This window comes from Solea senegalensis, linkage group LG19 (genome assembly GCF_019176455.1).
Source record: "Solea senegalensis isolate Sse05_10M linkage group LG19, IFAPA_SoseM_1, whole genome shotgun sequence".
Taxonomy (NCBI): domain Eukaryota; kingdom Metazoa; phylum Chordata; class Actinopteri; order Pleuronectiformes; family Soleidae; genus Solea; species Solea senegalensis.
Window position 1 is genome coordinate 3,065,424 of NC_058038.1, and position 16,968 is coordinate 3,082,391.

General features: G+C 45.0%; 1 protein-coding gene across 1 annotated transcript in view; it reads left to right on the forward strand.

Moving 5' to 3' along the window:
• Positions 1 to 16,968, forward strand: part of cacng2a (calcium channel, voltage-dependent, gamma subunit 2a) — a 37,866-nt gene that overhangs the window by 8,512 nt on the left and 12,386 nt on the right. The gene's annotated exons all lie outside the window — the stretch shown is intronic.

The following is a 16,968-nucleotide window of genomic DNA, read 5'->3' on the forward strand; positions in this document are numbered from 1 at the left end:
TAACGTAGAGTTCGACACAAGATGAGCGGATCACAGATGGGAAAGTGTATCTGTGAGCCACTTGTTGTCACAAACAGAAACGCCGTGGACCTCGCCCCTTTATCTGATAACATCCAGTGTAAAGTGACTGAGCTCTATTGCAGTGCACTGTCACTCTGCCCTGCAGCAGGCGATGGATGGGATTCATTTAGGCCTCCGCTGAGACTGCAGACAGTCAATGTCCAACGCAGCTGCTTTATTGCTCTCCACTTTGCCCTCTCTATCGCCTGCAAAGGCCAAATTACAGGGCAGACATTACTGGATTAGGCCGAGGCCGGCGACAGTTTAGCAGCGCAGGACTGTGGCCTTAGGTTGTGTTACAGTGGAGGTCGCCATTTGTTCTTCTCTGTTACGGCGAACATGTTGTGGAGGCTGGGTATCAGTATTGATTGTGTGTCAGTGCAGCCTCAGGTCTGGTATGAAGCTTTGATGCTAGTGTTGTAACGGTAAAAACACATTAAACCAAATGAACATTGAGTTTTTAAACCTGTCAGACTTTTAACTAATTACTCAAAGAATTTTATTTCATCCCACGTACATACCTCTACGTTTTGTGCGTTGTCCTGACTCATGTTAAGTCAGATACAAGATAAAGTGTAAGAGCAAACTGGTGCATACTTCAAACAGTGAGTTATGAGATATTAGAGGTGGGAGAAATCATCCGTTTTCCGATGCATCGCGATTCTTTTGTTGAATGATCATGAATCAATTATGAAAAAGCCATAATGGGAAAAATAAATTACGAAAAACTTTGCTTTTTTTAACTCTGTGTAGGATTGAATGAACTGATTGTTGAAAGCCCAACATTAATACACCTTCACCAATCAAATCACACAGCTTAAATGCGGGCATCACCTTGCGGCTGATTGAGAGCTATCGCTAAAGTGTAAAACCCGCCCCGCATAATCTGGATTAAAAGGTGACGTGTGGAAACCTTTTTTTCATCTGTGAAAAGAAATCGCCCACAAAACTGAGAAAACGTAATACTGTTCACAAACTCTGTTGCTAATTTCATCGCAAAACGATTCAGATTTTTGTTTCTCTCCTTGGTTTCCAGTGAAATGTCAACATAAGTAAATACATTTGAGATCTTTAAATACTACAATTAATGCAATTAAATAAGTCGCAATCATTGCCTTCACAATCATAATCGAATCACACATATATTCCCACCACTACAAAATACTTTCCTGATTTTGAATTTTAAAGAAAGAAAGAAATAATATATTTATATAAGCTAGTTTATTTTTGTATTGCTAGCTAGCATGGATGGATGGATAGACAGAAAACTGTGATATATTTATGTTAGCAAGTTTAAACGTGTGTCGCTAGCTAGCAAAGAAGGCCAGAATATATTTATGTAAGCTTTATTTTTGTGCTGCAGACAGACAGACAGACAGACAGACAGACAGACAGAAGCAGACTGCAGTGTTCAGAGGTCAAAGGTGCCCAGCCTCGTGTCTGCTCTCAGTTGCTCTCAAACAAACAAAAACAAAAGTTTCTCTCGCTCGTGAACGTTGAAAGTTTCCACGTCAAAGTGTCAGGAACACCCACCAGACTTTGGCTGAGATTGTTCTCTGATTACGCAGAATTGATCCTCTTACAGAAGAAAGTGTAATTACCCGCAGGCCACCATCTCTGATTCCATCGCTGCACCGCTCCTCTCCGTTCCACCTCACCGACCGCGTCCTTAAGCTGTGCAAACGTCCCAGAGAGACCCTGGAGTAAATGATAATTAACTGCAGATACAATCCATTTATTTTAAGGAGGTGCGATCTTCTCCTCTCTTTGTTTTTCTTTGCAGTAGCACAGAGAGAAGAAAGTTACGGCAATCTGCCGCCTGATTAATTGGTGGTGTCTGCGACGCAGTTCATTTGCAATCCATTACGGCGTATTTGCTTTGTGTCAGAACGCAGCGCAAACACACTGCATCATCTCTGAGGTGAGGGAGGGAGGGGGGAGGAGAGGGGAGGAGGACACTGCCAAACCACAACTGCCTGCTGATAATGATGCTAACGCTAATGCTAATGAAAACAATAATGCCTGTAAAGTGGATTTCTACTTTTTTTTTTTAACTTTACCCCTTAGAACACAGAGCATTTAGGCTACTTTAGGCTATAAGTATGTGCAATATAGAGTGAATTATCTCCTTTTTTTCAGCACAACCTACAGGCAAAAAAGATACAAACTTTGTGAATTTGTGAAATTTGGAAATACGTCTAGTCCACATGCTGATGTGTCCTTGGGCAAGACACCACACCCATGAAAGTTTAAGTGAATGACAAAACTGTTGTGTAAAGCAGCTTTGAGCGGTCATCAAGACGAGGAAAGTGCTGTAGACCATTTACCTTTTAAGTGTTCAAAAGTAGGATGAAGGGACTGAGACGTCGTCCCGATAAACAGTTGAAGTCAAACATGAGGAGGAAAGTTCTCACCTCTTAGTACCTGCTGACAGATCTGTGACCACCTCAGACAGAGTCCAGGGCCTGAGCCGAGACGGGGGCCGGGGCGGAGGTTCAGGCTGGAGGTTCCTGTCGCTGGCCGTGGGTCGGGTGCTGGAGGTCGTGTGAGGATGACAGATGATGGAGGAGTGAGCTGAGAGCACATGAAGGTGATCAGTCCAGATGGCCCAGGATGGCGTGTGTGTGTGTGTGTGTGTGTGTGTGTGAGGTTGTGTGACACTTTAAAAGTACTGTTGGGGTTAGGCGTATGGTTGTGATGTTAAGGTTACAGTGTCCTTACTAAGAAGCCTGCACAAGAATCTGCGTGTGTGCGCTTTTAAATGCATATATGACGTCTTCAGATATCAGATGTCTTGGGCATTTGACGTCCAACGTGATTGATTTGTTTTCTGTGCAACAGAGAGTCAGACAAAGCTGTAATTTCAGACAGACACCGTCTGAAATGACACTATTGATTATGTTTTATGATTTCAGCGTCTTTGTTAGACGGCATCTCTGCCTCATCTGAGATTTTGTCCGAGTCTGGAGAGGCTGGAGTCACCTCCCACTTCCAAGAGGCGGTGATGAAAATGCCTCTGTGTGCAGTTTGATGGATCTGACGGAGCAACTGATCAGACCAACGATCCGCAGGACGTATGCGGAGCGACGGAAATTCAGCAAGTGGCTTAAATTTTCGGTGACCGTGGTGCTGGATTTATACAAAAGGCTGCTAGACGTTTTAGATTTCTGTTGCATTTCACAATAACGGTCAGAATATTTCTTTTAGGCCAAGTAAGAGTTGTCAGAGAAACAAAACTCAAAGCAGCTGCTGATTATTTTGTCTTAGTATCTGACATTTGATGCTTTAAAGATACGACGTGATGACAAGAAAAGGTCAGGTCAGATTTTACGACCAGGAGAGTCGGCGCAACCTCTCTAAGACTCCTCGACGGCTGCCGCTCGTACAAACTCTGTTACCTTTAATTTTACTGCTGTAGTTGTTTCACAGTAATATCAGTTGTACACATAGTACGACATACCGTGTAGACCTATGGTTATCAAACGGTGGCACGTGTACCACCATAGGTACACAAGCTTTCTTTGATGGTACTTTGAGGAGAATCAGAAACACTGTTCTACCGAGCTGAGGAATTCACCTTATCTGTCAATCTTAATCTATGTATCTGTGCCAGTGTGTGAAATATAAGTGAGGAAGAGGAGGATGATGAGGGAATAAATCTGCTGCTACTTGGTAGAAAACCTTTGGGAACCACTTGTGTAGAGGGTGACTGGTATTCGTAACAATGGCTCGCTCCGGAATCGATGTTGTTTTCATGGAAAAGGAAGACGATGTCCACTTCTCAAACACGCTCCAGCAGGAGAAACATGGCACGTTCTTTTGGCGACCACATTAAAAGCAGAGAGCCAAATATGTGGAAGCCTGTCTCGAGGCGAGAACGTCCGAGCTCAGATGGCCAGAGTGAGTATTCAGTGCCGTCTACGAGGCTGGCAGACCCCACTGTCACAGCAAATGGTGCTGTTGGGAAAACAAACAGTTGTCATGAGACTGAATGTGTCAGACGTAGAAACTGGCATGGTCACAGAGAAGGTTAAAGGGTAGTTCAGGTGCCCATGCACCACTATCACGCCAAAGTCACTGAGAACCAGCACAGATGAACAGACTCCCCTTTATATAATCTATATAATCTGTCAGTTTAACTGTATATGATCTGTTGAGAACGTTTTTTGTTTGCTTTTTCTAGCCTGGTCGATCTCAGCCGAGTCTGCCAGCAAGGACGACCTAATCCATATTGCTGTTTTTTTTTTTTTTGGACTGTGGGAGGAAACCGTAGGACGTGGAAAAAAGCCACGCACACATGAGGAGAACATGTGACGTCCATGCAGAAAGGCCCTTGTTCTGACGGGGTCACAAACCCCGGGTCTTACCACTACACCAACCGTGTGGCCCCCTTTGAAAACCATTCACTTCACAATACCAAACTCCACAGTCATTTTAAACAGGAGTCGTCAGTCCACCGCTGCCTCTAGAACTAAATGCAAGCGTTGTTTTGTGATTTCAGTGTTTGACATTTGGAATTCGGGTTCACCAATGTGACTCAAACTTAACCAAAAAAAGACACAAGTAGAGCGGCAGCTCCTGTGTCCCTGCAAGCTAAAAACATTGATTTTCTCCATGAAGGGAAAAGTCTGTCAAACAGTGATGTGAAGCAAGAAAACGATTATTAAGATACTGTAGACTTAGGCACGCATGGGTTTGAGTGGGTGAGAGTTTTGTGAAGTGGTTAAAATCCACACCTGGCAGCCATGTTTTGAGTGAAGGGCGGGCGTTCACGTCACTTAAATCCAGGATGTGACTTTGTTTCATGGATGAACATTCATTTCCATTTTAGAAGAAGCCGAATTTGACCTAAAGTTTAATCGATTTAGACGCCGGTTGTTCTATCTGCTCACAACGTGATGGAGAGAGTCAGGCTCCCACCTGACGGATGATGATTTAATAGGCGTCCTACAGGAAATGATGCAAACCCGGTGTCTGGCAAAGTCTGACACTCGATTATTCATGTCTGCTGGCGGGACGCGTACTGTGGGACTCATCGGGACGCAAGCGTGAGCCGGAAAACTGCTGATGAGTCGAGGCTGCTGCTGCCGCTTCTTTGGCGGTGGCGCTGTTAATCCACGCATCAGAGCGATTCGAGCGGAATTAGTGAAAAAAAATGAAGTCACTGTTGTTAGCGTTAGGAAGAGGTGAAGTCCACTGAGGACAGTGATGTCATTTCCAGTCCAGTGTGCTGCTGCTTCTCTCTCCTCCCCCTCTCTCCAGAGAGTGTGAGTGTGTGTGTGTGTGTGTGTGTTCACCTTCATGTGTGTGTTTCTGAGAGCAGAGGATGAATTTTTAATGAGCAGCAGCAGCAGCAGCAGCAGCAGTGTGGCTTCCCTCTGCCTTCTCAGATCACTTTCCAGGACATGGAGTCTCTCATGATCATAGCAGCAGGATGACACACACACACACACACACACACACACCTGGAAACACCTGGAGTGAGTGAGTGAGTGAGTGAATGTGTGTCAGTAATCTTTATTGTCATTGTGACAAAAGTTAAAAGTGCAAAAAGTGCCTTTTTCCAGTGCAAACATTTACAAAATGTAGCAGAAAAATATAGAAAAGTGTCCTCATCTTGCAGGTTGCAGGATTGAGATCCAGTTTTGAGGCTATTATTATTATAAGCTTTGTTATTATTATTATTATTGTTGTTGTTGTTATTATCACCATTATTATTATGCTATAATTAAAAGTCGATATCAGTATAATTTTTGGCAACAACCTCTGCTGCTGCTTATATAAATGAGATTGTAGTTCTATAAAAATGTCATCACTGATTCAGAACTGTCCTGTCTAAACTTATATCTGCTCCTGGCCTCTTTCTTCTGTCTCTACCTCACCTCCCTTTTGTCCATTCTCTCCCCCACCTCTCCTCTGTCCCCCATTTTTCCTTTCACCACAACCTGTCGAGGCAGATGCTGCACATCAGTTTTTTTCTCTCCACTGATGCCTAGTGTTTGCTCATGATTTGGCACTATACAAAATAAAGTGACTTTTTTGAATTAAGAAAATAAAAGATCACTTGGACAAGTTCATTCAAATACCATCGCTGCAAAATCGCCCTGAGTCGGCGCTCGATCCAAGATGGTGGCCTTAATGTTGGGTTTAGATTGTTGGGTTTAGATTGTTACCGTTGGAGACCCAAAAACCTGGTCCTAAAGAGGCAGACCCTAACTTCTGAGGATCTGGTTTAAGTGAGAATAGAATTGGGGTTTGGTTAAGGATAAGACTTTTGTGTTAGTCTGGACGTCAATGCAAGTCTCACACTGGACAGAAATATGTGTGTGTGTGTGTGTGTGTGTGCAAAATGTGGGTCAGACTCTGAACATCATCCGTCATAATTGGGTTTGAATCACACACAGAGACAGACTAAAAACAATAATTAAAGCGATTAGCCGACGGCATTAAGTGCCGATCATGTGACCTGTCTTCCCCTCTTTCCTGACTTCCTTCAACCCCCCCACCCTCCGCTCTCAGAGGACACAATATCAAATGTCCTTAACTGTTTGGGGGGGTTAAGTGTGATGACAAAGACACAAAGACACTGGGAGCAGGACGTCAAAGAGGCGGTGACGAATGGACGTGAAGGAAACTGAGCGCGAGATGTTTGTCTTCTGTCAGGCTGTGACACACACGCACACACGCACACACACACATACACACACAGCAGTATTTACATAGATGTAATGAAATGGTGGAAATGGATGAATACATGTCCTCCATCCATCTAAGCCATCTTGCCCTCCCCTCCCCCTCTCTCCCTCCTCCTCCTCCCAGCATGCCGTGCTGCTCGCCGCTGCAGCAGGGCAAGAGATGACATGTGGACACTCAGTGAATTGCCAATCGCCACCGAGAGAGAGAGAGAGAGCGAGAGAGAGAGAGCGAGAGAGAGAGGGAGAGACTGAGGGGAGGAGGTGGTTTGACGCATCCAGACTGCAACCATTGGCTTTTTTCTTCCTACATTAAAGATTAGAAAAAAAAAGAACTGCATAGAAGCACTACACTGAATACTGGATGTACCACACACACGGGTTTGTGCAGCTATTCTTCTCAGGACCTTGGCATTGACGTCCATTCATTTAAACAGACTAAACAAACGTGTTATTATCACTTCACCAGTTCCTCAGAAATGAGGTTCTGTCTCTTTAGGACCAGGTTTTGCTCTACATGAGGACTACTGGTCCTGACAAAGACACTGACAGACACTCATAGACATAATGCATTAATTCTAACACTAAAACCAGGTCTTAACCTCCAAAAAGCCCTTTAAAGTTGTGAGGACAAGACAAAATGATACACATAGAAAGACACACACACGGGTTTGTGCAGCTATTATCCCCAGGACGTCCACGTCCAGACAGTCTTATCAATAAACTTAACCTTAACCACAATTCAAATCTTTTGGTTTCCATGACTCCCTTACTCTAACCTTAACCGTCAACTAAATTAACTTTTACCTTAAACACAATAAACAGCCTTTTAAAGGTGGGACAGAACGTGAGGACCAACCAAAACGTTCCTCACTTCATGTGGTTTCGTCCTCACAGCAACGGTCAACGCTGGTCTTCTGCTAACAGACAGTAGGGGGCAGTGGAGACAGCGCCCAATCTCCCCACAACAACACACTTAACCGTCACAGTGACTCTGAAGCAGGGCCACCACAGAAACCATGGACAAACTTGCTTTGGACCCATATTGTCAGCCAGTACATGACCCATATGGACATGCTGTCCACTGTGGGGACAGTGTATCAGACCATGTCCTGAAATGACCGTGTTTTAACTAAAGAGTTCGTGTCAGTTGAATCAAATGCTCGTGCGGCTCAAATATCTGAAACAGATCGGGCCTGATGTGCAGGACATGTCAGCGTTCTCTGAAAAACACACAACAGGAAGACATTTGAGATCATTTCACTTTATTTTCAGCCGCTCTTTTCAACAATGAGCTGAAATATCAGCAAGCTTGGATTACTGAACAGGCCTACCAGGGGCCTCAGGGGCCCAAAGGCCTCAGAAAGACCTCAGGGGCCTCAGAAAGACCCCAGGGGCCTAAATGCCTCAGAAAGACCTCAGGGGCCCTGAAGCCCAAGCCTCTGTGCTACTATCCCGATATTTTCACTACTACGTTATTATTTTCGTAAGCGTTGCGTTTATCAGAAAGTTGAAGATGTCGTAATGCTGCAGGTCTGGAATAATGTCCACTCATACTGGTGAAAAGCACCAGGGGGCAGTATATAAGGGTCAGATAGATTCAGTCCGTCAGGTTCTGCGATATCGTTGCTCAATCTCTGTGGATTAAAAGCAGCTGTGAACTCTGACAGCTTGAAACCAGAACTGGAGTTGTTCATTTTCTCCTGCCAACATGGCAGAGTAAACAAAGTGAGTCATGTGTCCTTATTCTGTACGTGTGCGGAAGTGTGACTACTTCCTGTTCCTGCTAACGACACTTGTGGAAACGGCTACTAACATGTATTTTACTTAACAAGATACAGAGTCTATGCTATTTCTGTTATTTGTCAAAAATGTTATATGAGCCAACGTTAGTGGCTTTTATTTTGAAAGGAAAAGTGCTATGTAAGAGCTGGTAACTGGTTCATGTCAGGATCCTCATGTCTCTTTTGTTTTCAGCTGCACGTAAACGCTCAGTTTCACAAATGAAACCAAAAGGCGACAAAAAAAACGTGTCTTGGAATTCTGAGATTAAAATTAGAAAATTGGAATTCTGAGATTAAAATCAGAAAGTTGCAGTTCTGAGATTAAAATCAGAAAGTCAGAATTGTAACACTTTGAGAGACATTTGTAACGTGGGTATGAGATATTGTGTTAACAGTAAACCAGCATTAGTCACCGCCCCCTCCCGGTCCTCCCCCCTCCTCACACAGCTGCCTGACCTCCTCCCATCATTTTAATCATCATCTTGTGTGTAACTACTCTCACCTCGCGTCACCTTTTATCGGAAGCTGCTGCTGCTGCTGCTGCTGCTGCTGCTGCTGCTGCTGCTGCTTATCTCTCCCTGAACGACCTTTTATCTGCTGGAGTTCTGCTGAGGTCAGCACTTCTCAGGAAAAACACAGGACACTGACACAATTATTCAAATCCTCCTGGAGATAAAAGTGTGGTGCGGTTTAGGTGAAGCTGAGCGAGTCTGTGGTCAAAGTTCAGTCACATGAAGATTTAGACTTTTCCCTTACTGTTTGTTCAGATTAGTGTCGATTTAATCCTGTGTTAGTCACATTTAAGTTGTCACAGCAGCAAAGACAGTGAAGATTCTCATAACGTGCATTAAAACTACAATGTAGAAAGATTCTAACAACATGTAAAATATATAAATATGTATACATTATAGACAAAATAGACCATATGACTTCTATCTAGATTTGTACCATTTTAATATTTTACTAGGTTTTATCATTTCTGAGTAAACAGGAATTAAAATCAGAAAGTCGGAAAGCAATATGATTATTCTTGTTTATTTATTTATTTCTGTTTTATAAACAGCTGTGAGAGTTGTGTTCCCTGCATCATAACGTGGAGCGACGACGGTCACTATCAGGTGAAGCATTTGGCTCTGGACGACGTGTCGATAAAACTTGATACACTGTTGGCAGACATCTGTGTGTGTGTGTGTGTGTGTGTGTGCGTAGACTTGTACTTAGATCAATGTGAGGTCCAATAACAGCCATCTCTGTAGGAACATTATGCAGTTCTGTGTGTGCGCGACCCCGGTCAGAACAAGGGCCTGATCTGTGTGGAGTTTTGTGGGTTCACAGTCCAAAAACATGCAATATGGGGAGTAGTTGTGTTGGTTAAGGTTAAGGTAAGGGTAAGGGGTAAGGGTTATGTCTGTGATGTGTCTTCACTAAGTGTTTGTCTGTAAAAACTGCTCCACACCACAAATATCTTAATAATAAATCCTTTGTTTTCATAAAAATGGCAACAGATTTGGATCATTTGCGTTTGATTTAACGTGTTCTGTCTGTTTGTGTCTCACAGACGCTGACGTGGAACCGTGTTAAACTACATTATTGTTCCTAACTAAATAAATAAATAAATGAATACAGTTATACAAAAGATGAGTCGCAGTAAAGGGTGTTACACTGGGGTGAAGCGGCTGCATCGACTGCCTTTGATTTGTGACCCTCCGCTCTCGGCCCCCGCCCCTCTCATCTGAGCGTGTCCCTGCTGTTATTAACGGCGTTTGGGAAAGCGCTTGATTTAAATGGGCGTGTTTATAGGAGCGAAGGATTTACGGCGCGCCGCGACCGCCCCACTCTGCTTGCCCCGCGCTGTGTGTGTGTGAGTTCACTTCCTGGACGTACAGCGTAAATCACAGAGGGCAAAGGTCGACCGCCGCGTCGCTGTGGTCAGTGAGCACCACCTACATCTTCATCATCGTCATCGTCACATCTGCGGGCCGGCGCAGAGAGCAGGACATTCCTCCGGTTATTAAAGAGAAAGTGAAGCGTGACGCTTCCACAGACTGTGAAGTAAAACAAACTCCACGGTCACCATGCAGTTGAATTGAAAGGCTGTTGAAATTGAAGTTTTTGGGAAGTTTTTGCAAATCTTTTGCTCTTCTTAATAAAAAAAAGGGTTTATTATATGTTCACTTGTCTTCACGCCTGATATTGTGGTGAAATTTGGGGAAACTCTTAACACTTAAACCTCAGAAAAGAGCAATTAGAATAATAAACTCGGACTGCATGCAGTCATGATAGGGCCCTCGCGTCCCCACACAGGTATGGGGGGGGCCAACAGTTCCCCGACCTCACTTTTGAATCTGCAAAACCTTTCACCTTTGATGCGTCTCACTCATTTACAGAAGGTGCAAATCGCAAAAATGGACGTCAATATTCCAAAATGGTCGACTTCCTGTTGACTTGAGGCCATGGTTAGTGTCGATTTTTTTTTGTTCGTCTTGGTCTAGAACATCTTCCCGCCAAGTTTCGGGGAATTCAGTGTAACTCAATGTATGCCAAAGTCATAGGACACTTCCTGTTTCGAGGGTTGCCATGGCCACGCCGCTTTGAAACCGCAAAACTTGGCAATTTTTTTTTATTGTTATGTTTTATGTTACGAGTTCGCTCATTTACGTCGGGTGCAAATTGTTGAGTTGAGGCCATGGTTATGTTCAACTTTTTTTGTCCGCCAATTTTGCCACTGTTTTCCCGTTAGGGGGCGCTATAGAGCCCTTAAGCAACGCACGGATCCAGGAACTATACCGATATCACATTAACACCAGACCTGACCTCCATGCAAAGTTTCAAGGGTTTTTATACACGTCAACTCCCTCAAAAATTACAGCAAAACCACAGATAGAATAATAATCTGAAGGATTAACAATAGGTTCCTCGCACAAATTCCTGCCAGGAGACGTTTTGGCCCCTGTCCTTTGTGGCTCGGGCCCTAATAGTCTTCTCAAAAAGCAGCAAAGTGCACGCAAGAGAAGCTCTCGTATTAGTCCATTTGTAAGCCAGAACTCAGACTTTACGAGGTCATGGGGCACAGGAACGCCCCCTGAGAAACCTCCGAGTTTAGAGGAGACATGAGACCGACCAAGTGGGCAAATGAGGAGTTCTATGTTTCTGAGAACTTAGTGTGACTTTTCAAAAATACCCACCTACATGTGAACTGGGCCTCCGACTATAAATACAGAGGGACTTGAAGAGAAAAGTCTAGAAAACAGTGACGGCGGTGGTGGAGGTTCACAGGTGACCGTTTCTTCTCCACATTGTCTCAGGAGGACGTCCGCAGACGTCTCACTGGTGAAGACACAAGGTCAGCTTTGTCAGAGCCGAGTTATTCTGACTCATCTGTGGGTTTTTTAACACTCAACCAATCTGATCTCGTTTAACAAGAAAAAAAATTGAAACTCTAAACACGTGAGACAAACACTCATGCACTCCAGTGCATTCTGGGAAATTATTATTCCCCACACCAAAGTCCATAGAGAAAATCAGTGATTTTAGGGGACACATGAGCTGCTGGTCTACTGCTGCCTCGTGTGGTCACTTTGTGTCACTGAAGTAAATCTGAAAGCAGGATTTCAAATGTTGACGTGACAAAAAAAGACATTTGAACTTGTGATGGAAGCAGCAGTGGATCAACAGCTCCTGTGTGTGTGGTGTTAAAATCACTGATTTTCTCTATGAGGTTTGGTGCGGGAGAGTGAGCAGTTTACAAACTTCAGCTTTTAGTAACAAAAATGTGTCCAACAGTGAGTTCAAGCGCTGATCCTTTTGATAAATGGTTAAAATCTGTTTTTCCTTGTGTCTCTGACACCAGCCATGTCCTCCGTGTCCAAGTGTCCAACTGTCCAGGTGAGCTTTTCATCGCTTTCACATCCATAAATCAGAAATGAATGAGGTCGGAAGCAGGAATTTGGAGTATATTAAGCTCTGGCCTTTTCCTCCTTCCTCGTCTGCTTCCACGAAGCGGGGTGAAGTGCGACGTGGGCGGAGTTGGGCGTGAACCTGCAGACCTCGTTCACGTCCTCTGGCAATTTCAGATTAGTTTTTTTTTTGTTTTTTTGATGCCTGCTGAAAATTACAGGCCTGTCCCACAAATATTCCACTTCACTATGAAAGAGTTGAGTTTAGAGACGGCGCGTCTGTCGCTTCGCTGTGTCTTTAAGTCGTCACGCTGCAGCAGCGGCACCGCGGCGTTTGACATGAAAAAAGCCTGTTTTCACAGCCCGAGATGGACCAGCTACATCTGTGTGTGTGTCTGTGTGTGTGTGTGTGTGAGGGCAACGAGAGAGAGCACGCAGGGCCTCCCGCATTCACAAGGTCATTACCAAGATGAATATAGTGATTATAAGGATGAATAAGGTGTGATTATGAAGATGAATAAGGCGATTAGGGCTCTTGTCGACGCTGTTTGGGAGCGACTCTTCGTACGACGAGATGTCAGAGAACGCGTGTGAACCCATTACCTTTATGGGGTCATGAGCACATACCTCCACATGCGTGTTTGTGTGTGTGTGTGTGTGAGAACATGACGCCGCCGCAGTGCAGTCATTTCCCTCCAGTGGATTTTTTCAGCGCCCGTCATGTCACTTAAATGTGTTTGACCTGAAAGGACGTGTGCTCAGAGTCTGCGCCTCTCTGTGCCCCGCCCCTCATTCGAGAACTACAGTACATGTTATTTTAAAGCAACTTACGTACGGTTTAATTTTCCCGTCTGCCGACAGGAAACAGGAACTCGTCTGCAGAAGACATTTCGAGAACGCCACCGCAAACTTCCATCCGTCCGTCCATCATCTACCTCATTTAAAAATCACCACTGATGCTCCACCCCTTCCTTTGCCTTTTTTTCAATAGAGCCGGTGAACACAAGTCCATGTCCGTGAGTTTAACAGTCGGCATCCGTTTTTTAATGCGTGTTTCTCCAGTTCTCACCATTCTAAAAAAGCCGGTCCGATGTTTACCCGTGTGTTGCCCCTCCCTTGCTCGATCACACAGTCGATTTCACCGATAACGGTTTTCTCTGCTGCGATGAACGTCTAAAATAACAATATCACTGCCTCGATCTTAACGCGGATACCTGGGTGTGTGTGTGTGTGTGTGTTTCTTTGCGAGACCTCCTGATTCTGAGGTCTCCGGGTCGGCGACGGTCCCCAGATTTTGCATGGCTGGTTTTCCACTAACAAACAGTAGGGGGCAGTGGAGATAAGATATTTAACCATCACAATGACTCACAAGATGTTAGAGTAAAAACCCTCCCGCTCTTCCTCTGTGGACCTATTATCTCCAGGTCAAAGGTCAGGGGTATAGTTTGGGTCCAGTTGAACGCGTAACAATAATAATAATTCAACTCCCGGCCACATGTTGAAACTTGTCTTACGTCACGTATAAAGTGAAGCTGCTGTGTCATCCTGAGGTTAATGACACCTCACCGGCTCTCTGTCCTCAGCGGAGCCCCAGTTAGCTGTAACCACGGCAACCAGAAGCGAATGGTTCTGAGGTCCACATGGCAACAGCAGCCGCAGGGACAGAGGATGGAGGAGGAGGAGGAGGAGGAGGAGGAGGAAGGGGATGTTGACGCACTCAGGTTCAGCCTGGAAAACTTTCAGAAAGTGCCGCCCACTGACGAATCAGACGCAAGCTTGAATCTCTGTCTCGCTTTTAAACTGTACCTCCCACTCAGATAAGAGTGACCCCTCCTCCTCCTCCTCCTCTTCCCCCCTCCACTGCACCTCCTCCATGTTGGTGTCTCATAAAACCTCCATCTCTCGTCTGATCGCGGTGATGTTGCTGGTGGAGATGTTTCATGTGTAGGTGGACCTGACCTGGATTCCTCTCTCTCTCAGATTTGTCCACTGTGTGTTCAAACACTGTGGACAAAAGTATTGGGACGCCCGACCGTTATTATTAATAATATTCAGTACTTTATTATGGACCTGGTCCCTCTTTTGCAGCTTGCACTCTTTTTGGAAGACTTTCCTCACGGTTTTGAAGTGTTTTTATGGTGAATTTGTGTCCATTCACTCTGTAGAGCATTGATGAGGTCAGACACTGATGTTCGACGTGAAGGTCTCAGACTCACAATCTCTGTTCCAGTTCATCCTAAAGGTCATCAGGACTCTGGCTGGGTGACTCAGTCAAGTTCTTCTGCAACCAAAGTCAAAGTCAAACCATGTCTTTATAGTCCTTGCTTTGTGCATGGGGACACAGTCATGTTGGATAAATAAAAAATAACCTCTCAAACTGTAGACACAATGACACTGAAGCGTGAAGTTTGTCCTTCCTTGGAGACAACAGGCCTAGTGACCAAAGTCTGAGAGAAACACCTGAATTCAATACTTTAAAATGCTAAATCCTAAAGGATAACTTCGTTTACAAATGTCTTCACGGCCCTGCTCCACCAGACCTCTCAGACTCAATGCAGCCTCATGTTCCTTCGCAGTTTCCTTTTGGAATAGTACCAAACTATCCAACACCAACTGTTCCATTCTTTGGCCCCTTTCCCTTTATTAGTCCACTGTTCTTATCTAGTGGATTTCAATCCAATACTTCTTCCATGTTGCTTCTTACGTTAGGGTCAGCAGCTGATTGGGTGACAGAAAAACATTTCTTCAGCGCCTGCAGTCTACTCTCGTACATACACTCGGCCACAAACCGAGCAGGAATAGAAGAGCTGCTGGTCTTCCTCCATTGTTGTCTCTTGTGTCGTATTCAGTGTTGTTGCGACATCACGTTACGCATCCATCGGTCACAGCCCTCAAACCGTCTACCACCGTTTAAAACATTGACCACTTTTTAGGTGACTTCCCAAGGACACCAGTGTGTGACTTTGACGTTGTTTGGATAAGAAATGCAAGAGTCATCGGTAGAAATGCGATAAAACAAGAACATATTGAATGTGTGCTGCTCTCGTAAACGTGAAACAGTGTCTCTCTGTTAGCGCTGAGTGCTCTGACCTCACAGCCGAGCCGCCGCTGTAACACGTCTGCCTGCCGCTTTAACGTCCACGCGCCGCTCACTCCTCGACCCCCCCGGGTCCTGTGCTCCGGCCTACACGGGGATCCAGTCTCTGAAATGAAAGTGTCATTATAAAGCAGTTAGCAGCCTGCTGAGTTTACATGTTCTTACAAGAGAAAGGAGCGTTTCGGAGCGCTTAAGTGTCACATAAATCTTTCAGCGGGCTAATTGAAGCATCCCCCCCCCAACAGGCCACTCTCCACAGCTGTTGTTACAAATCGTACAACTATGGACGGGGACACCTGACAACGCGGTCTCATACATACACACACAGTGCAGTCGTATGTAAACAAGTAATCTTTCTGTGCCCCCGCCCCCCCATCTTATTTTAAAGCTGCAGTACGTAACTGCCACCGACACAGGAACTAAAGTCTCAAGGCTTTTTCATGGCTCAGCAGTAAAAACTGTGACACTTAAACTTGATGTATTCCACCTCCGTCCTTCAGAACCACTCTACTCCCCCGTCCTTCCTGTATTTATCTCTCTTTGCCCTTTCCCATTACGTCTTCCTTCTGCTGTCTGTGGCACGGCCACAGAGGAACCTGTTCATGTTTGTATTATTTTTATTATTATTATTATCATTATTAGTGGCAACCCTAACCCTAATATAACAATATTATTATTATTATCGATTTGGCAGATAGTGCTGCAAATCAATAAAAGTGGATGCCATCATGGGCAAAGACGACATTTTACAAGTTGTCTTCACATCTTAAGCTATGACAGCACATTCTAGTCCTGGAAATTTGAGGGAAATGGTCCTGGAAAGTCCTTCAATTTGATGTCAAACAAGGGGTAGACATCCATGAATCCCCTAGAAACCCACCAACATGCAGCTACATCAAAACCACCTTGATATTAAAGTCCGTATAAAGAATATTTGATTATGTACTCTGAGGGCTTGTAGTGTGCAGGTGATGGTAAAAGCGCCCCGAGTTGCTTTGTTGCCTGGGGGCCCTCGGAGTCTAAGAGCGCCTCTGGTTAACGTGGCTCACGCTGCATGTGTGAACAAGTCACACTAGTTTATTGAAAACCAGGAAGTGCCTGTGCCATGGTGACATTGAGCTGGACTCCGCCGTAGTGAGGGAGGTGGAGAAGAGCAGACGGGAGGGAAAAGGGGGCGGGAGGAGGGAGGGGAGTCAGCGCGCTGCTTCCTGAATGGACGGAGCGGCTGAACGGCGAGGTGTCGGCCAAATGAATGAGCATTAAGAGGATGAGGTTCCCTGTGTACGAGCGCTGGAGCGGCTCCAGGTCGCACCAGCTGCACTGCTCTTGTTTACAAGCTGCCACCTGCTGCAGGAGAAGCTCGATGCTCAGGCTCTGCTCTCTCTGAAGAGCTGTCTGCGTCTGTGTGAGCAGCACAAACTCTGAGAACCGAGAACCAG